The sequence below is a fragment of the Panthera onca genome, chromosome A3 (genome assembly GCF_046562875.1).
Source record: "Panthera onca isolate mPanOnc1 chromosome A3, mPanOnc1 haplotype 2, whole genome shotgun sequence".
Lineage (NCBI taxonomy): Eukaryota > Metazoa > Chordata > Mammalia > Carnivora > Felidae > Panthera > Panthera onca.
Window position 1 is genome coordinate 67,328,824 of NC_138341.1, and position 24,065 is coordinate 67,352,888.

Genomic DNA, 24,065 nt, shown 5'->3' on the forward strand with positions numbered 1-24,065 from the left:
TCAAATTGCTTTAATACAGAGTTTTTCTGTTGAAAATCTGTTGACAAACTCTGTTCAGGCTCATCTAGGTGCAGGCCTAGAACCCTGGATAAGCTCACGTGGCTGCAGAGCCGTATGAGGGTGAGATTGTCATCAAGAATGAAGAGCACTGGTTATACATCCAACCCAGATGACCCAGAGGAATATTTTCACCACAAACCCAGGACGATTCTATCTGTAGAACCTGCCACACAGTGGCAACCTGAATTAGTGGACTAAACTACAGACCGTTGCCAGGCACCAGGATGATAAAGTCAGTGTTTCTTCCAACCTGATTTCCAAATCAGGTGAAAAGAAAAGGAGTCAGTTTCAGCCTGCTGTGTCCTGAAGCTGCCTGGTTCTGCAGGTCTCTCTAAATAGCTCCAATCGATTACCTGGGATCTGTGGAGATGCTCGTTAAAGAGAAAGGGTCCTAATATGTATTAAGCTCCTGTTAGATGCCGAGTGCTGTATATATGTCAGTCCTTAAACCTCACATCTGCTTTATGTTTAAATACGTTCTCTACCTGCTTGATCTTTTTATACCATAGGTAATATTATTAAATCATTAAATTAAGATCCAAAGATTAATTAAATGGTACATTGATGCAGAACACTACTGGTTTATTTGACGCGAATGTCCATGCCTTTCTTCTTCTGTACTATCCAGCCCCAACACCAAGCCGAAGGAGCTGTGAAAACAGACACATGCATCAACAGAGCACTGCCTGTCAACATACTGGCACATGGGTTGTTGAAAACACAGGGAGATCTGGGTATCCATTAAGGAAATAATGACTGTGATTTTTCCAGGAAAAAGAATATCCATAACATCTTGCACTGTGGTAGTCTCAGGGGTGGGCTGGAGCCAGTTTGTATTGGCTTAAAAGAGCCAGTTGTTAAATTTTCAGGAATTTTGTGAGTTGTTAAACTTGGCCATTATTAGATACTAAACTACATAAATTTTTGATTAAATAAGATATTAAAAATGAATGCCATAAATACAACTCACTTCCTCGTTATTTTATTACATTTTACCATTACCTCTGCTCTTAAGGTAAAAATGATATATGATGGTACGCTATTGTGTGCATGTCTTCTCAGTACTCAGCAACATTTTGATGGGATCTTGAACTCCATCTTGGATGTTGTAACTACACTAAGAAAATTAATAAATATTACAAACCAGGGTGTAGTTTCTCCAAGAGAGCTGGTTGTTCAACATTTACCAACCCACCACTGGGCAGTATCCATACAAGTGTTGTCATGAATTCCCTTTATAAGAAAATAAACAGTCCACAAGGACTAATGAATACCTTCTGTAAGCCCAAAGTGCTATCCACACAATAGAGAGTTGTCCAGGAGAGTGGAAGTCAGGAAAACAAAGTCTGTTGGAGTGTTAGTAAAGTGAGTAGTATAGATTCCTTACATCAAAAGAATGCTTGGCCATTCACAAAATTGTGACACAAACTCTAGTGTGAGCTTCACACTGATCCTGTGGTCGAAAAAAAAAAAATCTAATTTGTTGAGCTTACAATGCTCAGCTAATAGAAGCCCTGCAGTGGCCTAACGCTTTTTCCAGAATGCTCAGCTTCTCGGGCTTCAGTGCTATTGGCCAAGCAGTGGCAGCCCTAGCTGGTGAAGTGCGTGAACACACGTTCACAGCAGGTTTCAGGATGTGGTTTGTGGATGGCTTGTTTTCACTAGGTTAGTAGGACTCCTGATTCTGGGTACTGCCAGCCCATTGCCCCAATGAGTGTCCAGTGGTTTATTCTAGGTTACCTTCACCAAAGGTTAGATTTACCTCCATGGTAGTAAGATGTCTGGAAATGAGTAAGACAGAATAATGTGTAGAGGGTCAGAAATGAAAATCATGGCCTTACATGTAAAATCATATACATCTATTTTAGTGCCAACAGAAGGGGCCATAAAATAAACTTGAAATTTTATGGTAAATATGGTCTTTCAGGTATCTTCAAAGCTTAGTGGGTTGATACTCATGACAGAAATATAGTTAAGATTTAATTGGATATGATTTCTTTTCTTCCATCATCTTCCCTAAAAATTTAGAAACTGATTTATCTTACTGTAAAAATTTTAAACAATATGCAGGGGCACCTGGGTGGCTCAGTTGGTTAAGTGTCCAACTCTTGATTTCAGCTCAGGTCATGATCTCGTGGTTTGTGAGTTCGAGCCCCACATGGGGCTCTGTGCTGGCAGTGTGGAGTCTGCTTGGGATTCTCTGTCTCTCCCTTTCTCCCTGTTCTTCCCCTGCTTGTGCTCTCTCTCTCTCTCCCTCAAAATAAATAAACTTAAAAAAAATTTAAACAATATGCAAGGATGTAAAGCCAAAATGGGAGTTGCTTCTTTATCCCTGCTCTCCAGGGATAATCACACTATGGTTCATATTCTTCTAGAATTGTATCTACACACACACACACACACACACACACACACACACACACACCCCTCTACATGATTTGAAAATTTTTAGTTAAAAAAATGAATCATACCATCTGTAAGTAGTCTTGTGACTTGCTGTGTTCATAATATATCTTAGAGAAGATCTAGACCGTATTTTGAAGGTATAATAAAGAATTCCATTGTGCAGGTATACCATAATGTATTTAAAAAGTTCCCCATTGAAGAACATAGAGATGTTCTTCAATTACTTACAACTAAAATAATGCAGTAAATAAACATTCATATAAATATGTTCTTGCTTAATCGTACAGCTGTTTCTGTAGGATAGTTATCAAGGAATAAAATTATAGGGTAAAAATGTATGTGCATTTACAATTTGGTAAGTTTTGTCAAATTGCCTTTCAAAAGAGTTGTACTTCTTTATACTCCCACAGTAAAGTACCTGTTTCCCCACTGATTCTTTCCAACATTTTATGTGAACAACCTTAAATTTTAGTCCATCTCAAGTGAATAGCTGTATCCTTTTATTTTGCAATTATGTGACATAATTGTGCTTGTTTTTTTTAATTTTTTTAAATGTTTTATTTATTTTGGGGGGAGAGAGAGACAGAGCGTGAGCAGGGGAGGGGCAGAAAGAGAGGGAGTCACGGAATCCGAAGCAGGCTCCAGGCTCTGAGCTGTCAGCACAGAGACCAATGCAGGGCTTGAACCCATGAACTGTGAGATCGTGACCTGAGCCGAAGTCAGACGCTTAACAGACTGAGCCACCCAGGCGTCCCTGCTTGTTTTTGTATTTTTTCTTTGAATTGTCTATTCATGCCCTTTGCCCATTTTCCTATTTTTATTGACTTAATTTGATTTATGTAAGCTCTTTATATAGAACATTTGATATCTTTATGTATTAAGGCTATTAATATTTGTAGCACTAAAATATTTTCTTGTATTTATTTTTTAACTTGACCAAAGCTCTATTTTGGGCCATATTTATATTTTGCATTCTTGTGTAGATAATTCTGATCTGTTCCTTCATAGCTGCTCTTTGGGGTATTGTTTTGGATATTCAGAGATGTTGACAAGGTAACTAGAAAGCCTTAAGAATAAGCCTTGAAAATTTGACTAAATGTCATATAAGACAGCATTTTAAAAATACTAGATATTCTATTATATGTGGAAGCAAAGCAAAAATACTTTTCCAATAAGTTTAATAAATTGTTTTTACAGGCCAGGGAAGTAAATGCAAGTACAAAGCTGTCCTGAGCCTTCTTTCTGTGAGTGGCAAACACACATGCACTGGAGTAAGGGAGCCTGACAGGAAATGGGAAAGGTGTCTTGACATGTACTTTTCGTCATTTGCTCTGGATCTGAAATTTAACACTTGATCATTCTGTTCTTATTTTCCATGTAAAAAGAAAAGAAAGGATTAGAAATCTGTCAAGTGCCCTGTGTTTGAAAAGTGACCACTATTTTCAAGCTCAGGCCTATCTAACCTTCTCTTTGGAATACATATTTTGGAAAATGTGTATAAGAATATTCCTAAAAAGGGACCAAAACTGGTTGATGTTTAAGTTCTTTAAATAGAGACCGATTGCACTGTAACTTTGGAAGGAATTAGTTATTCCCTAAGAAACTTAGGGTATGCTTACTGGTTTTCTAAGCATTATTTTACCTTTACTTTAAATATCAAAATCTTTGCGCTCCTTTTGCCCTGAGACAGCTTTTCTTTTTACTTTAAATGCCATCAGTAGCCAAAGGAACTATGGATGTCCAACCAATTATTAAATATCATTCTTCAACCAGATAACTCAAATTTAATTACTCAGGATAACTTGTTTTCAGTAGGACTTCCCAGTGCATTGGTATATGATTGCTTAAAATAGCTCATAATAGAGTGAGAGAAAAGAAAAAAAGACTTCCATAGAAGAATAACAGTGTAGAGCAAAGAGTGCTCAGCTAAACCAGTTACTTTGGAGAGCACTGAATATGAGAGAAAACAACCTTGCAGGAGGATGTTGCACAGTAAAACACAGGCTACAGTGATTGGGAAGGAGGCAAGAAACTCTACCTCTGATCTTCAGTGTCGCCCTGCTATTGCCTTGGCAATGGCAATAAAGAAAGTGAACTTGCTATCTAACATGCAGAAATAAACATGACTTCCTGGCCATTCATGAGACTTAATGTGGAGACTCACAAGAAAAATGGAAGAATAAATTTTGCCCAACAGGAAGAGACTATGAGGGAGATAAATATATGAGTAGAAATCCAAAAAGTTGGACCATGCATGCTGGAGAATATCTGAGTACAGAAAAGAGGAAAGAGGATCACAAGCAGCACAGAGATGGGTAGTACCCTAGTCCATTTAACTTACTGGGTGACTTCATCTATTTGATCCTTACTCCAGGTCTCCTTCAGTCCAAAGGCATAGATCACATGCTGTGCTAACCTCTGTCTTCATTCATTGGGGAGACACCTACATTTTTGAGGGGGGCGGTGACCTGTTGGCAGCTGTATTTTTTAAAACGAATTTTAAGACACAACCTCTGAACATTAAATCCCAAGAGGAGCATCTTTCTTTTTAGAAAATGTTTATTTATTTTTGAGAGAGAGAGAATGAATCCAAGAACAGGGGACGGGCAGAGAGAGAAGGGGATAGAATCCCAAGCAGGCTCCATTCTGTCACCATGGAGCCGGATAAGGGGCTTGATCCCATGGATCATGAGATCATGACCTGAGCCAAAATCAAGAGTCAGACGCTCAACCGACTGAGCCATCCAGGCGCCCTGGCAGCTGTATTTTCAGAAGACAAATTATATTAGGGTGAAGATTATTCTCTGAATTAAGGTAGCAGCAGTATAAATCCTAAAAACATTGACAGAGTACATCTTGTGTTCCAGGCAGGCTACACAGTAGACCCTAGAGATGCAGAGTATAGAGACAGACAAGTACATGCTGCAAAAGTGACATGCAAACAGGGTAACAATGGGATATTCAGCTAGGAACAATTTGTTCTGCTTGGGGTTGGTGGAGGTGGACCTTCAGAAAATGTGAAATGGGGGAGGTGTGAAGGTGTGGGCCGTCCAGACAGAGGGAATCGCATAGATAAAGACCCAGAAGCACTAATGTGTTTGGAATGTTCTGGAAAGAGCAAGTATCTCCAGGTGTGAGCACAGGGCATTGGGCTGGAGGCATGGCTGGTTGGAGGGAGGCTGCCAGACTGGGGAGTAAGTCCTTCTGACAGCAGTGAGAGGTCTTTAGAGAGTTTTCCACAGGGTTGAGCTGCATGAGACTGAGGTGAAACTGCAGAGACCAGTGCCAACAGTGAATGAACAGGATATGAGAAGCAAAGGCTGACAGGCCAGTTAGGAGACCATTGCCTGTAGATGAGTGGAGTGGTGTGGTCTTGAACCAAGGAAGGCAGAGGCAGTGGAAATAGGAAACAGGAAACAGATGGAAGAACTAGAATTTGGTGACTGATTGGAGATAGGACACAAAAGTTTTTAACCCATTGGGTGACCTATGATGCCATTAACTTAAAGGCAGAAATATGCAAGGGGGAACATAGGAGTCAGGCAGGAGTCTCATTTGGGACATAATGAGTGTTCCAGTTATCTATTGCAAGACAATAAACAACCCCAAACTTAGTGGCAAACAACAATAACCATTTTGTGATGGAATGGGAATGGCTCAACTCTACTCTTCAGTCTGGGGCCTCTGCTGAAAGAAAGACAAATGCTGACCATAGAATAGCCGGAGCTGCAGGAGCCTCTTCCGAGTTGACTTTTTCACTCATGAATCTAGCACCTTGGTGGAGAAAACTAGAAGGCTGGGCTCAGCCAGGACCGCTGGTTGGAATGTCTACCTGTGGCCTTCTCTGTATGGTAGCGTTGGGGAAGTCCAACTTCTTACATGCTGGCTTCGTGTACCAGTAAACCATGGCCTTTTATGACCTAGCCTTGGAAGTCTGATGTCATCACTTCTGCCTTGGTCTACTGGTCCTAACAGTCACAAGGTCATGCAGATTCAAGGGGAGGGGACACAGACTCCTCCTCTCAGTGGGAGAGAAAGTTTGAAGTCATGTTTCGAACCACCAAAATCAGTTAGAATAAAAACAAGAGGACAAATTGAGACACAAATAAATGATACAGATCTTGGCAACTGATTGGATATTAGGTCAAGGAGGAAGGAAACCTCAAGGATGAATATACACATTGAAATTTCCCACATTATAATTTTATTACTCGGTGTCAGAGGGCAGACTTGGAATCAGACTACGTGAGTTTCAATACCAGCTCCACTGCTTATTAACAGTTTGGTCATAGGCAAGTTACTTAATATCTCTGCCCCTTTTTCCTTAGCTGTTACCCCATTTTAATGGGTATGGTGATAGTAACCTACTTCAAAGTGTTGGTGAGGATCACAGTTAAGAAACATGAACTCGATTTAACAGTACCAGCCAAATAGCACTCTCAATACATATTAGCAGCCATTATTGTTTGCAAAGCATTCCACATGCATTACCTCATGTATTCCTCACTAGGACCCTGTGATGAAGCTGTTTGCATTATCTCCATTTCACAGATGAAGAACCGTGACCCTGAGAGGTTAGGTAACATTCTCACGGTCACACAGCCCGGAAGTGGCAGAGATGGGAAACATGCCTTCCTGCTTCCCTAGACTGAGCTCTTCCCAGAGTAGCTCTGCAGCTCCCAAGGCAGACGCATGCATAGGCCCCTCCTGCGCTCACCCACACCGTGGGATTAGCTTCCTGGCAAGCTGCTGTGTTTCTGGCACTGGTGTCGTCCTCCAGGGAGATGCCTTTGAGGCGGCCTCGGCCCTCGCCCACTATCGGCATGTCTGAAATTTACTAGAAGCAAGATTCCTACAACTGTGACAGCAGGTGTGACTCCCGCAGGCACCCGCCTCCCTGCTTGAAATCTGCAGACTGTTGCATTTGCTCTGGGATGGGCATGGGGTGGGGTGGGGTATGGTCTTTTCCCTAAAGCTGATTGGAACCCGGGATTGGACAGGTTAGTGCAACCTCTGCTCCCCAGGGACTGAGCAGATGCCAGGCCCAGATGTTTCTGTCCCCCTTCCTGGCCAGAAGGAGAGGCCCACAGGGCTGTGGGGGGAGTGTTGAATAAGGACAGGCTTGCCTTTCCTGGAAAAATCCAAGGCAAGCCAGCTGCCTGGTGAAGGCTGTCAGGTCCCCAGCAGTGGTACCTGCAGGGTGGCGTCTCTCACCCCCTGGGTGCTCTGGCCGAGCGCAGTACTTTCCCCAATCTCACCCTGCCCCGTCTTTGCATTTGGGGGGCTCAAAATGAAATCAGAAAAAGTTCAGAATGGTGACAGATTTTTCTCTTCCTCCTTGAACAACCTACAACATTGGCACATCTGTGAGAAAATGAATCTATCAACTCATCAGAGACCCTGAAACTGTCTGGAAAAGCATAACCATGTCCGCTGCTTTCTGTTAAAGGGCACCCTCTGGGCCCTGAGGAATTGTTCCTGAATTACAAAGGAGGAACAGATCAAATGCTTGTCATAACACACTGTAGAAAATAAGGAGTAACCAGAAGTTCCCATTCATCTAAGGAATCTTTGAAAATCCTGTCTTGGGTGGAGTGACATTTGGTAACAATAAAAACAGTTCAGTAAGGGCGGGCAGCCCTGTTACGGCTAAAGCTGACTGGCAGACTATCCCTCCAGGGATTGTGTCTCACCTCTCAAAGCTTCCAGGAAGTTCCCAAGAATGTCAGGAACCCTGTCTGGCCTTGGTGGGTCCCAGCCCACCCCCCATCCAGGCTTGCTCTCCACCCACATCACAAGAGAAGGGGCCTCCTTCATAGAATTTTCTTCTTAAGACCAGGTGACTCCTTCTGCTTTTCCCACAGTTGAAGCTGACCAGGGTCAGCGTAGGGAGAGTCACCAGGCAGAACTACCCACAAATTTGTGTGCGTCCAACAAGTTACCTGGTTCCTGCCCGGATCGGATTCTCTGGCTAGAATCCTGGATGGTAAAACCTAAAAACATCACATGAGCTCTGCAGTGACAGATCTGAGTTAACACACTTGCTACTCTTCTTTACATCGGTTTTCTAAAAAAGCACTAAAATAGGGGTGCTTGGGCGGCTCAGTGGGTTCAGCATCTGACTTTGGCTCAGGTCATGATCTCACATTTCACAAGTTTGAGCCCCAAATCAGGCTCTCTGCTGTTAGCACAGAGCCCTCTTCAGATCCTCTGCCCCCCCTTTCCCTCTCCCTCTGCCCCTCATGCTCTCTCTCAAAAATGAATAACCACTAAAAAAATTTTTTTTAATAAAAAGCACTAAAATAACAGCTAATATTTGTAATGTGCTGTTAAAGGATATATGTAAAGTACGCTTTATAATTAACATCTCATGATTTCCATAACATCCTTGTAGACATGGTAGGGAATTTTATTTCCTTTCCTTCTTCTTTCTCTGGAAATGTAATTTTCACTCTTTTTTTTTTTTTTTTTTTAAGATAGCTGGCAGCCCTGAAATATAACATAGGATTTTTTTTAATGTTTATTTTATTTTTGAGAGAGAGACAGAGTGTGAATGGGGGAGGGGCAGAGAGAGAGGGAAACACAGGATCCGCAGCAGGCTCTGGGCTCTGAGCTGTTAGCACAGAGACCAGCACAGACTGAGATCATGACCTGAGCCCAAGTCAACCCTTAACCAACCAAGGCACCCAGGTGCCCCTAATATAGGATTAAAGTAGGATAGGATTACTCAGTGTTTTGTACTGTGTGAATGTACTGACAACCGTGTTAGAAGCAAGATGAAGAAGAGAAAACCCCACCGGACTGCCCTGCAGTGGGATGCCCTTCATTGCCATCAATTAATGAATTCTTTTAACAACTCTGGCAACTTTGGTGTTGTTAAAAAAAACAAAATTCATCTGTGTAAGTTTAAAGATCAAATTTGGCTTTCTTCAATAATTTATGAATCGAGCATCATTTCATCCAGCAGATAGAAAGGAGCAATTTTGAGCTGCAGAAAGGTTTTTAAATTTTTTTTTTTTCAACATTTTTTATTTATTTTTGGGACAGAGAGAGACAGAGCATGAACGGGGGAGGGGCAGAGAGAGAGGGAGACACAGAATCGGAAACAGGCTCCAGGCTCCGAGCCATCAGCCCAGAGCCTGACGCGGGGCTCGAACTCACGGACCGCGAGATCGTGACCTGGCTGAAGTCGGACGCTTAACCGACTGCGCCACCCAGGCGCCCCAGCAGAAAGGTTTTTAAAAGCAGAGAGGGAACAGGAGAAATGAAATTAATAGCAAAGAGTGTATTGTTTCAGGCAAAGTCACCCTAGTAGGGGGAACAGACAGGGTCTCTCAGTGGGTTACCTCCTCCAGGTTGGCTGGTTAAAGGTCACATTCCTTAGGGGATTGAAACTGTAGTTAGGTTAGATAGTGAGTCTTGGTTTGCTGACATGGGCCTTAACATAAGTGACTCCATCTTGGGCCTGTGGTTTTCTTTTTAACAGTGTGATTAGAAATGCCAGCACCATACTGATTTGCTTAGCAAGGAAATTTTTAATATATATATATGAGCAAATAAATGCATTCAGTAGTATTCTTTTTCCTCCCTCAGAACAGTGCTTCACTGTAACCCAAGAAATTGTCCTAATTGAAACAACCATTTTTATTGGCCTATTAAAAATTTCACAGGTGGTGCTTCTGGGTCATTGTTGGTTAAGTATCTGACTTCAGCTCACATCATGATCTCACAGTCCATGGGTTCAAGCCCTGCATTGGGCTCTGTGCTGACAGCTCAGAGACTGGAGCCTGCTTTGGAATCTGTGTCTCCCTCTCTCTCTGCCCCTCCCCTGCTCATGCTCTGTCTCTCTGCATCTCTCAAAAATAAATAAACGTTAAAAATTTTTTTTCAATAAAAACATTTTTTTCCACAGGATCAGGACTTCAAAGATAAGAAAAGGAACTCCACATCTTGTCACTTTACACATTTTAAAGCACTTTCAAATAAATTTTTGTTTCTAGTTTGATCCTTAAAATCACTAGTGACTTAGAGTGAGTGTAAATGTTCTTGGATTACAAAGCTGATATTTATGTGGATGAGGTGACCTGTTCCAAGACCTATCTTGGAGTTAGAAACCAGATTTTCCAGCATTTGGCTCAGGTTTGGTCCAAGCTGCCTCCGTAGAGATTTTCAGGATTTTTTTTTTTTTTGTCTCCTGAGTAGGGATTACTGATAGGTGTAGGAGTCAAGATGTCTGTATATCTTGGATCATTTCGCTTCAGACAGTAATACAGACACAAACCCTACGCAAATTTTTGAAAGTTTTATCTATGTCAGTTTCATCTTTTTGGTAAACTACAGATATAAGTTCTTATTATGAGAGGAATATTATACTGTGACCCAGAATGGTGGTTAAAGTTCTTGTGGCCAGATGGGTGCCATATGCATAAGGTGCACAGCACCATAGGTGAACAAGGGCCGTTAGAGCAAGTGGGGAGCTCCTGGGGAAGCTGGGACGTTGTTTGAGAGGTTTTGGACAATCCAAATCCAAGATTTGGAAATCTTGGATTCAAGATGTCCTAAAAGTTGGGCTGGACTTGATTGAACTGCCCTACTGGGGCAGAGTTGCAATCAGATTCCCAAGTGAGGCAAGGGTGCACCAGAGAAGGGTGTACCACAGCTAAGGAAACACCCAGGCTGGATCTTGGTGCTCTCCTGACCAGGTTCTGCATGTGGGACACAAAGGATGTGATAGCCATGAAGTGATAACCCACTTCAGGGGAAATCCCCTTGCCCTGGTCTCCTTCCTGGTCTGGAGGACAATGTCTCTAAGAGGGCTGTTATGAAGAGATGGAGAGCTTCTTAAGAGGACACACACACTTGGGGCCTAAGGTCTGGATCTGGCAGCCGTGTATTTAAAATGTTTCCGAGGTGCCTGGCTGGCCCAGTCAGTGGAGCGGGTGACTCTCTATCACAGGGTTGTAAGATCAAGCCCCATGTTGGGTGTAGAGATTACTTAAAAATAAAATATTTAATACAATAAAAGGTTTCTGAATTATGATATCTTTATTTTTTTTTATTTTTTTTAACATTTATTTATTTTTGAGACAGAGAGAGACAGAGCATGAATGGGGGAGGGGCAGAGAGAGAGGGAGACACAGAATCGGAAGCAGGCTCCAGGCTCTGAGCCGTCAGCCCAGAGCCCGACATGGGGCTCGAACTCATGGACCATGAGATCGTGACATGAGCTGAAGTCGGACGCTTAACCGACTGAGTGACCCAGGCGCCCCTGAATTATTATATCTTTAGAAGGGGCCTGGACTCCATAGTTTTCTATAGGTTCAAGTACTGCCTATTGTCTTATTTTTAATAACTTTATTGAGATATACAGTTGGCCCTTGAACAACATGGGTCTGTACTGCGTGTGTCTACATATATGCAGGTTTTTTGGGTAAATATGATACGGTACTGTAAATCTTTTCCTTATGACTTTCTTAATAACATTTACTTTTCTCTAGCTTACTTTATTGTAAGAATACAATATATAATACATAACATACTAAATATGTGTTAATCTACTGTCTGTTATCAGTAAGGTTTCTATCAACAGTATGCTATTGGTTAAGATTTGGGGGAGTCAAGGGGAGCTTGGGTGGCTCAGTTGGTTAGGTGTCCGACATCAGCTCAGGTCATCATCTTGTGGTTCATGGGTTTGAGCCCCACTTCGGAGTCTGTGCAGATAGCTCAGAGCCTGGAGCCTGCTTTGGATCCTGTGTCTCTCTGTCTCTGTCTATGTCTCTCTCTCTCTCTCTCTCTCAAAAATAAATAAACCTTAAAAAAGATTTAGGGGAGTCAAAAGTATACATGGATTTTAGACTGTGTGTGGGGGGGTTCAGCATCCCAATCCCCTGCATTGTTCAAAAGTCAAGTGTAATTGACATGCAATAAAAATTTGCTATTTTAAAGTGTAGAATTTGGTGGTTCTTATTATTAGGCTGTATGTTGTCACCACTACCTAATTGCAGAATGCTTTCATCACCTCAGAAAGAAACCTTGTACCCATTATCACTCCTCATTCTCCCTCTGCCACTCCTAGCCCCTGACAACCACTAATCTGCATGGGTTTCTGTGGATTTGCCTATTTTGGACATTTTCTATACCTGGAATCATACAACTTGTCTTTTGTGTCTGGCTTCTTTTACTTAGCATAATATAGTTTCAATGTCCATACTGCTGCATAATCTTCCATTGTATGGGTACACTGCATTTTGTTGATTCATATATAAACTGGGGGCATTTGGATTGTATCTGCTTTCTGCCTGTTATAAATAATGCTGCTATGATTATTTGTGTATACATTTTTGTGTGGACACATGTTTTCTGTTTTCTCGGGTGTCTTCCTACAAGTGGGATTACTGGGTTGTATGGTATCCCACATACAATTTGATTTTGATTTTGCCATCCCAATGGGTATGAAGTCATTTTTCATTGTGGTTTTCATTTGCATTACCCTAACACCCCTTGATGTTGAGAATTGTTCATGTGTTTATTGACCATTTGTATTGTTTCTTATGAGAAAAGTTTATTCAAATCCTTTTCCATCTTTAATGTGGTATTTTTTTTTAATTGTCAAGTTTCTGAGTTGTTTATGTTTTGGATACAAGTCTCTTAAGTGATTTGCAAATATTTTCTCCAGTGGGTTGAATTTTAACTTTTTTAATAGTGCTCTCTGAAGCACAAATTTTAAAGTTTTGATAAAGCCCAAATTTACCTATGTTTTCTTTAGTTTCTCGTGGTTTTGGCATTATGCAAATCATTGCCTAATCCAAGGTGATAAAAATTTATGCCTATATTTTATTTTTAAGAGTTTTTGTTTGTTTGTTTGTTTGTTTGTTTTAGTTTACACTCTGATGTTTAGGTTGGTGATTCATTTTGAGTTAATTTTTGTTAAAAGTAAAGAAGGGTCCATCTTTATTCTTTTGCATGTAGTTATCTAGTTGTCTAGTGCCATTTGTTGAAAAGACTATTCTTTCCCCATTGAATCGTCTTGGCACCCTTGTTGAAAATCAGTTGGCCACAGGTGAATGAGTTTATTTCTGGACTCTCCAATCTCCACTGATCTTCATGTCTATTTTTATGCCAGTACCACTCTACCTTGATTCACGGTAGCCTTGTAGTAAATTTTGAAACCAGAAAGTGTTAGTCCTCCAACTTTGTTCTCCTTCAAGCATGTTTGGCTATTTGGGGCCCCTTGCATTTCAGTATGAATTGTAGGATCAGCTTCAATTTCTGCAAAAAAGGCACCTGGGATTTTGAAAGATACTGTGTTGATTCTGTCAATCAGTTTAGGGAGTATTGCCAATTTAACATTATTTGTTCCAATTCATGAACATGCTCTGTTTTTTGATTTATTTAGATCTTCTTTACTTTCTTTCAACAATATTTTGTAGTTTTCAGTGCAAAAGTCTGACACTTTTTGCCTCACTTATTCCTAAGCATTTTATCCTTTTAGGGAGTGGGATGGAAATTGGGCAAGTTAAAATACCACAAAGCTTACTGTTCTAACAGAGATTCAGTCATTTTTAGTGAATAAATACTATTCCAATTGTTGTAAGCCCTTGGTTAACTTCCAGAATTTTAAAGTTGATTTCAACGATATTTGTCAGTGTTCTCATTTGTTTTATGGAGGAGTAGATTTTTGGAAGTCTTTATTCTGATGTGACAGAAATCAGAACTCCTCATTGTTTATAACACTGCCTTTCTTAGGTTACCTTCTGGTCTCTGAGGACATTTGAGATATATAGGCAAGTGACTGGCAAACAAAGAGGTATGACACAGAAGTTCATTGGGCTACAGGGCATCCTGGTGGATGTCATATATTAACAGATATATTGGGCCAAAATTCCCATCACTGAGGTCACAGGCAGAGTCGTAAAACTGAGGTGTTGTAAGTTGTTCCTCAGTGAATTAGAAGTGAGACAGCAATGAAGTGTCTAATAATAGGGCACATTTTTCATGTTTCTTGGTGGAAGCTCAAACCAAGAGGTATATTGTGAAATCCCAAATCTAGGAATGACAAATGCATTTTAAGTGTCAACTTTAATCAATCATAATACTAACCTGGAGCTCAGTGTAAAGAAGATTCTGTGATCATGGGGCATCTGGGTGGCTCAGTTAGTTGAGCATCTGGCTCTTGATTTCAGCTCAGGTCATGATCTCATGGTTTGTGGGTTCCGGCCCTGTGTTGGGTTCTGCATTAATAGCACAGGGCCTGCTTGGAATTCTCTCTCTCCCTCTCTTTATGCTCCTCCCCCATGTACATGTGTTTGCTCTCTTTCTCAAAAATAAATAAACATTTTAAAAATATATATTTAAAAACAGAAAATTCTGTGACCATATGTAGCCTTAGTGCCAATCACTGCATTGGTCAGGTTCAGCCAGGAAATAGTGGCCACTCAAATGGGGTGAATGAGGAGTTTTAATAAAGGGATTATTTAAGACTCTGTGGCAAAGTTAAAGGAAGTCTGTGAGGGAGGCTGCTCTACACAGGCCAGAAATTGTGATTTCCACTCCAAGGCCTACAGAATGTTCCAAAGGATTGATTGAAGAAATGAGAATTTCAGTGATTGATCTAGAGTTCTTCTTTTGGCCATTTTTTGGTACCATATGTGAGATTACTTGTTGTAAAATCAATACTCTGTCCTTAAAAATTTCAGAAGTTGTAATTTAAAATGCTTGGGAACATTTTTATAGCAAAATGAATATAACTTATTACTAACTTTTATCAAATATTTAAACTTTCTCTAATACAGTGAGAGATTCCACACTACTAAGGATTTTCACTGTAGACATCATTATCTTGCTTAATTCTCACAGCAGATGAATCCATATTGCAAGGTTTGAGAATCCCCAAGACCACCCTGACTTCTGACATCAAATTTGAGGGTTGTCAAGACCACCTTCACATTCAATAATTTGCTGGAAGGACTCATAGAACTTACTAAAAGCTCTTATACTCACAGTTACGGTTTATTACAGTGAGAGGACACATGATAAAATCAGTAGAGAAAAGAGGCACATGAGGCAGTGTCCAGGAGAATTCCAAGCAAGAGCTTCCATTTGTCCTCTCCCAAAGTTGTTGTGGAGTTGTGAGCAGTACTAACTTCTCTGAGTAATGTGTGATGATACACATGGATTATTGCCACTAGGATGTTTTGCTGAGTTTTGGTATCCATAGTTTTTATTGAGCTTGGTCATATAGTCAAGGTTAACTGCCTACCTGGCTGACCTTAGTCTCTCGCCCCTCCAAAGGTCCAAGTAATACTGTGTGGCCCAAGATCACTCCCCACCACCAAAAATTACATCGTTAGCACAGACCTTCTGACATGGCCCAGGGTCCCAGGTAAACAAAGACACTTTTGTCAAGCAGAATATTCCAAGGTCTTAGAAGTTACTTCACAGGGGTCAAGGGCAAAAGCCAGACCTCTCTTTGGGCAAGGTTCATCCTTTACTACATAAGCATGTACTAAGGTTATAGAAGCCTAATATAAAAACAGAATGCCTATAGACAGGCAGACATCTGATAGGGATTTTCCTTTTGTCTTCATAGCTCAGTGATATTTTTAAGTGTATATAAGAATTACTGTGTACAGAATTTTATATACTGGACATCATGGACTGTATAGGGGACTTTCATGGGAACTTTGGCTTTATAGGCTGCCTCTTAAAAATACCTTCTCATTATCCCCAACTCCTTCCACAGAAACACATAAGCTCTTGCTGCTATAAAAAAAGAAAAGCAAAAGCAAACAAACAATAGCACCCTAAAAAAATGGTTTTTACAGAAGAACTTAATTTGGAAATTTGGTTTCTGTTAGTGCTACAATTAAGATTCTAGACATGAGGGGTACAGGGTGGCTCACTTGGTTAAGTGTCCAACGCTTGGGTTTGGCTCAGGTCATGATCTCTCAGTTTTGTGAGTTTAAGCCCCCTGTTGGGCTCTGCACTGGTAGCATGAAACCTGCTTGGGATCCTCTCTCTCTCTTTCTCTGCCCATCCCCTACTTGTGCTATCTCTGTCTCTTTCAAAATAAATAAATAAACTTAAAAAAAAAATTCTAGCCATGAAAACTGTGCTAGGTCATACATTTTTTTCAATTCATTTGCTTAGGATTGTGAAACCAATTACTGGGAACTCTGGGGACCATTTTGGGGGTATCTCTTTCTGATGCAAAGTTGACTAAAGAATGAGGAAATTGTATGAAATTGGCATTCTCAATCTACAGAATCAACAAGTTGACAGAGCAATTTGAAGAAAATTTTTATAATAGTTATTATTACAAGTAAGTAAAATGTAACATGTTTTTTCTATTTCTCCCAAAATTCACTCCTTCAGAATTGTTCAGTATGGTTATCCATCTTTGATTTTGGTGGGCATGTAACAGTACTGGGCTCTGCCTTCTTGGCTGAAATACTGTAGATGACTTTGATATAATTCATCAACAAAAAGCATTCTCTCCAGAAACCTTAATAAGTTAGCAATGAGTTTCTGTGGTGGGTTTGTTTTTTTTTTTTTCTTCCTTTTTGACATTTTGACTTACAGTATTTCCTTCACAGGAGCCATGTTTGAGGAAAACAGTGATTCTCACTAATGGCTACATGCAGCCTGTCCTTACAACATGAATCCAGATAACCAACAAAATATCCTAATACCAATAAATATTTGTTTTGCATGACACACTAGTAATTAACTTTGCAAATTTGCTTTTTTGAAAAAAAAAAAAATCTTTGTTGCACAATAGATCACTAGTTGCCAGACTATGATTTCACACACTAGGAAAATTACCAAAATTTGGGGGGAATTGACATAAAGTCATCAGATATTTTCTCTTGCCAAATACAGACACTACAAGGGGAAAAAATCCCCTAGAATCTATTGTCAGAATTATTTCATGAAAGAATGTTTTTGTGTTAATAGGTAAGTTAATCAATATTATTTGCTGATTTAGTTTCCTTGTTTTTCTGCTTATATCCTACTTTTTCTGTCCAAGTTCCATACCAAGATTTTGTGTGTCATCCTTGTGCACAGGCCATGCAAACCTTCTCTGGATCATTCCAATTTTAGTAGATGTGCTGCTGAAGTGAACACTGTATCGATCTTTTAAAGGACATCTTTCAGGGGCGCCTGGGTGGCTCAGTGGGTTGAGCATCCAAATCTTGGTTTCGGCTCAGGTCATGATCTCACAGCTTCATGGGTTAGAAGCCCCATGTCGGGCTCTGTGCTGGCAGCTTGGGGCCTGCTTGGGATTCTCTTTCTCTCTCTGTGTCTCTCTCCCTCCCTCCTCCCTTTGCCCCTCCCCCATTCACACTTACTTCTCTCTCAAAATAAATAAACTTCAAAAAAAAGACATCTTTAAAAACAAAATAAAATAAATGACATCTTTCAGTAGTAATTTCATTGAAGATGAGCAATTAAAACCATGGCATCTGAAGCAGAATGCCTGTGCTTGAATCCCAGTTTGGTCGGATACTAGCTGTGTGACCTTGGGCATGTTACTTAGCCTCCCTGTATCTTAGTTACATCATCTCTAATATAGCAATATTAATAGTATCTACCTCAGAGGGCTGTTGCAAAGATTATGAGTTAAAATATATAAAGCGCTTAGAACAGTGCCTTGTAAAGTTGTGTTATATAAGTACTTGCTATTATTGCCAAACTGTGTATGTCTTACAATGTCCATATTTTGTCCTCATTCTTGAATTATAGTTCAGTTAAGCATGGGATTCTATGTTGAGCAGTATTGCCTTCCACCATTTTCAAGGTATTACTCCATTTTCTTCTTGCGTCTCTCATTGTGGATGAGAAGTTTGTCTTTTCTTATGGGTAACAATCACTTTTCTCTCTGATTTGCTTTTAAAGTTTTTCTCTGTACATTTGTGGTTTTATTATTCTATGTCCATGTGTGGATTTAATTTCCTTTTTTCTAGCTCAAAATTCATTTTGCCTCTTCAAATTGAAGATTCACATCTTTCTTTAATTGTAGAAAATTCTCAACCATTGATTGCATTAGTTATGAATAGATTCTGCCATAAGTGACCTTAAAAAACAACTCTAAATCAAAGTGGTTCATACGAGATGGAAATTTATTTCTTTTTCACACATATTAGGCTATCCAGGTGGTATTTGATGGTGTCAGGGGCTCAGGGACTCTTCTGTTTTATTCTACCATTCATTCTCAGTAAGTAGATTCTCTAATCAAACTTAAACAATACCATTAGTGTTTTAGCTACTAAGAAGGAAAAGGTGGAGAGAAAAATCTTACCTCCTCCCTTTAAGGACATTTCTGGAAGTTGTACATGCTGTTTTGGCTACATCCCAGAACAGAGTCATATGGCTAATCTAGGTATAGGGGAAACTGGGAAATATTGTCTTTATACTGGACAGCCAAGTTCTCAGCTAAAAGTTGGTGATTCAATGAAAAAGGCAGAGAGGCAGATTGGTTACTGAGAACAGGTAGTCTCTATCATAGCCATTTTTATTGCAGATTTCTCTCATATTCCCTCTATTGTGTCCTTCTGGAACACTTAGTAATGTTCTATTCTCTGTGCCTCTTTCTTTTTAATATTTCTTTTTATCTTTTTGTGTTTCATTCTGTGAGATTTCTTCAACTGTCTTCCAACTTTGTTTTAAGCTATGTTTAGTCTACTGAGCTTTTTGTTTTTTATCTACTGAGTTAAGTTTTAAAAAATGATATATACTTTTTACCTTTAGAATTTTTATAGCTTTTTTCCCCTGAAATATGCCTCTTATTTTTTTGTGCTGTTCTGGTTTTTCTGTATAGTTTTTATTTTTTATGTCCTGAATCATTTAAGCTTAGTAATTTTATAGTCTCTTTGCTCTCTTGTCTGTAATCCTTGGGGGATGAATTCTGCTGACTCCCTCCCCTGGAAGATGGGTACATTTTTTCCATCTTATCTTAGGTATTGCTTTCCATCCTGTACCCAGGATTGTAAAGTGTGACAATGGGGCAGTATTATGTTTGTCTGTTGTCTATACTTGGGTCCTTCACGTTTCTCTGATTCTTCTGGTTCTTTGGTTCTCAGGTTTTCTGTTGCAACCTTGGTTTGGGTTTTCTGCGCTATTACTCATGAATACACGCTTGGCTCCCATTTTTTGCACGACTTAGTTTAGGAGGTGTGTTTTCTGGGTGATAATCAGTTTATTTTACCCCCTACCTTGCAGTCTAATCAGAAAGAGAGATTCTAGAGTCTTTTTCACAGCAGCAAAACTCTTCTGGAATCCTGGCTCTATGCTCAACTCCAGTTCCACTGCATGTGGGGCCTTAACCCCCATTGCCACTCCTAAGGTCAAATTTGATTCCACCTCTCTGGTTGCCTTACTTCTTGATCACCACTTTTTAGCATTCTCCTTATTTCTGGAACTTGAGGATTTCTGTCTTGTTTTAGTGCTTAGTTACGTACTTCAAAGCTTTTTGTAATACCTTATCAAGGCTTTGTCTATGCAGGAATAATGAAGTCTTCCCGCATCAACTTAGTCCATCCTAGTGATAAGAAGTCTAATAAAGAGCATTTTAAATCCCAAAAAGCAATAAAGTGATAATCTCTTAATAAAAATTTTGAAATATTTGCTTTGATACTCCTTACACTGTCCTTGTTTTTCCATTTGTAATGGGCCAGCACTGCTCTGTGCATTGACATTTGGGGATGAATGGACAGAGCACTGGGAGGCTTAGGTTCTGGCCCTGGCTTTGCTGCTTGTTAACTGCAAACTGGGGGAAACTCCTTCAGTTCTCTGAACCTATTATTAGCTGTAAGATTGATATACATGTTATCATTTGCCCTGTTTCCATCTGATTATTATAAAGATCCAATGAGATAATAGATTGGAAAATGCTTTAAACCTTAAAATACATATAATTAATAGCAATGTTAAGGACTGAAAGCCTTTGGCACATTCGTTAAGATATTTAAAAAATAGTAAATTTTATGAAGAACCATGTTTGTTTGTTTTTTTCCTCTCTTTGGTAAACAGAAAAAACAACCCTCTATCCTGGTAAAAGCTTTAATTCCATGAAAATACCTAATAAAAGAACTGTTTGAAAGCATTCAAATATTCTTGTGAAATTTAAGAGCACTATTTGTAGCAACAGGCACTTATAACTTTAATAGACTATGGAATTCATTGTGGAGAGACACACCCCAGCGGTTAAAAAAAAAAAAAAAAAAAAAGAGAGAGAACTGAACCTGGGAATCATCAGTGCATTTTGTTGTTATATGTTTTCTCAAACAATGGATACTAAAAGTTCAATTATTATTTTGTAAAGAACCATAAGCTTTTTGAAATGCAGAAACACGTCCCTATACTTGAAAACATTGAGAACCACTAATCTAGCCTATGATAGTAGTCCACTAACTGGGCTATTTGACCCCAGACCCTCGATATCGCACTAAAACACATTCCCTAAGACAGAAGTACTATATCGGTCCTCAGTGATGTCTGCCAGTCAATTGTGAGGTCTATTGCAGAGAATTTATAATTTCTTACTGATTAAAGTACTAAGTTTGCAAATGATTTACTTAATATCAGAGACTGATTCAAGATGGCAGACTGATCATACACATCTACCACTTACTGCTCACTAAATCTCATAAAATATATGTAAATAGATACTGATAATAAAATACAGTCTAATATCATTGGAAACCAGGGAAACCTATTATCAGAAGAAATATGTTTGTGTTAAATTCTGAAAGAAATTACTAGAGAACAAATGCTTGGAGGAATAAAACTAAATGAAAGAAAAACCCAACACATGTGGAGATGACTGAGGTCGAGGTAGGTTGGACAGAACTACACACTTAGAGCCATTGGATATTAAGAAGTGGAAGGAGCTCAGGAGCATTTATCAATTTGAAAAATTAGGAACTGCATGTGGAGCAGCAAATCAGTAACCCTTACCTGTTCTGCATGCGCAAAGCGCTGGGCTGCTGTGGATGAATTGAATCATACGCTGGGGCTGGAAAAGCAGACCAGTGCTCAAGTAGCTACTGACCTCCAGGAGGATCAAAGATACTATCACACAAATCATCCTCAGATCCTGTCTGACTGCAATATCCCAACCCTGTCTTAAAGTCAGACTGCAGTAGACAAAAAGAGTTGACACTGACAGAGATCTGGGAGTCACATAATCAAAGAAGAGTATACAAGCAAAAATCACCAAAAATTTGAGAAAAAAAAAACAAACAAACTACAATACAAAGAAGGTGAGGCATCATGCTTAACAAAAATTAACAGAATTAAGAGAACAGAAAAAGACGTTAAGCTTAATTACAATATTTTAAGAGTATCATATTCATAATATAGGAAGAGTCTTATGTATTCAGGAGGCATTTCTAGATCTTGGAAATTAAAAAATAAAATACTTATTAAAAAGTGTTTTTCAGTAGATGGCCTGATATAACAATTGACATGGCTGAAAAGCAATTTATTTCGTATACAGTTAGTGTGAAGGGATGCTTGCATTCTTAGTGGTAAAGTACCATGAAAAGGATAATGAGAGGGGTGCCTGGGTAGCTCAGTCAGTTAGGCATCCGATTTTGGCTCAGGTCATGATCTCGCAGTTTGTGAGTTCAAGCCTAGCTTCGGGCTCTATGCTGACAGCTCAGAGCCAGGAACCTGCTTTGGATTCCGTGTCTCCCCTTCTTTCTGCCCCTCCCCCGCTCACATTCTGTCTCTCTCAGTTTCTCAATAATAAATAAAGGTTAAAGAGTTAAAAAAAAAAAAAAGAAGGATAATGAGAGAAAAGATAAAAGGGATAGAAGATAAATCCAAGTGTTCCATCATTCGGCTAGTAGCTGTTCTAGAAGGAGAGAAGAGAGAAAATGGAGGGGATGGAAATAACAGAAAAGGCTACAGAGTAAAATTTTCCAGAGTGAAAGAAAGACAAGTATCTTCAAATTGAAAGTGTCTTACCCCTATGTTTATAGCAGCACTCTCAACAATAGCCAAATTGTGGAAAGAGCCTAAATGTCCATCAACTGACGAATGTATAAAGAAATTGTGGTTTATATACACAGTGGAGTACTACGTGGCAATGAGAAAGAATGAAATATGGCTCTTTGTAGCAACGTGGATGGAACTGGAGAGTGTGATGCTAAGTGAAATAAGCCATACAGAGAAAGACAGATACCATATGTTTTCACTCTTATGTGGATCCTGAGAAACTTAACAGAAACCCATGGGGGAGGGGAAGGAAAAAAAAAAAAAAAAGAGGTTAAAGTGGGAGAGAGCCAAAGCATAAGAGACTCTTAAAAACTGAGAACTAAGGGTTGATGGGGGGTGGGAGGGAGGGGAGTGTAGGTGATGGGCATTGAAGAGGGCATCTTTTGGGATGAGCACTGGGTGTTGAATGGAAACCAATTTGACAATAAATTTCATATGTTAAAAAAAAATTGAAAGTGTCTTAATTCTATTAGCTCTAGTTTTGTTTTAACCATTCTCTTTGTTTTACTGCAGAGTCTTAGTCAGTTGGGTTTCCTTTTTGTGTGTGATTTGCGATTTTTGTTTGTGACCTTCCCTTCAGTGGGGACTGTTTCATCTGTGGTTTGTAGAAATATCTCTCCAGGAGGGTTTTGTATTTACTTTAGTCAGACAGCTCAGTGGTAGCACCAGCAGGACTAATTTTTATGTAAATTTGGTGTCCTATGAAAGGTACTGTATGTGAGTTCATATTTCATACTGGAATATGGTACACACGAGGTTTTACTTTCTCACAAAGATTTTAACTATCTATAGCTGTAGGAAGAGGCAAACTTTCTTGCATCTGCTTGGTCATATGAGTGAAATTCTTCCAGTCTGTCTTGTACCAGTTGGCCAGCTGTTTGAGGGCTGTAGCTTTATGTGGGTTTCAATCTCAACTCTGTACTTTGGAGGCCATACGTTCCATCTCTGTTCCAATATGAATTAAAATTCAAGTGCGTAGCATTTAACACCTCTCTCTCCATCTTTGCTATCAAACCCCACCCCTGCCCTTTCCCTACACATATACTTAAGCTTATATTCTTTTTGCTCCAGTTCTGTGGTATATCTATACTATTGAAGTCTATTCATCTATTAAAATAATGACATACTCTACACGTGTTGACAAAAGATCTTCAAGAAATATATTGATACACAAATAAGCAAGTTCTCTATTTTGGAACATGAGGGTTTCTCTGTTTTGTGCACTTGGCTACATATGTGTTTGTTTCATTTTATTTAGCATTTCAAGGTGTTTGTAATGAGAGGGGTTCACTATTACCCTTAATCTGCTATATTGCAAGAACAGAAAGTCCCCAATACACAAATACAGAATAATGGCATCCATTCATTTGAAGTCTATTAAAATTTCTTTAGTGGAGGAGAAATGGATAAAGATACACCTATATTTTTTTTTGTCAACACTACAGATAACAGTGTGAAGCTGATATATTGCCATGGAAATTTGCTGGGCTTATAAATACTCCTTTGGCACAGATATTCCACCTACTTCCACTTGTGTGCAATAGAACATAGCTTCTGATAGATACATTTTGGCACACCAAATGTGCCAAATACAAGAG

At 39.6% G+C, this 24,065-nt stretch overlaps 1 non-coding gene across 1 annotated transcript; it reads right to left on the reverse strand.

Moving 5' to 3' along the window:
- Window positions 1–17,485: 17,485 nt before the first annotated feature.
- Window positions 17,486–17,592, reverse strand: LOC132672636 (U6 spliceosomal RNA). The gene has a single exon (XR_009607612.1). It is a non-coding gene; the product is annotated as a U6 spliceosomal RNA (small nuclear RNA).
- Between the last annotated feature and the right edge of the window lie 6,473 nt (window positions 17,593–24,065).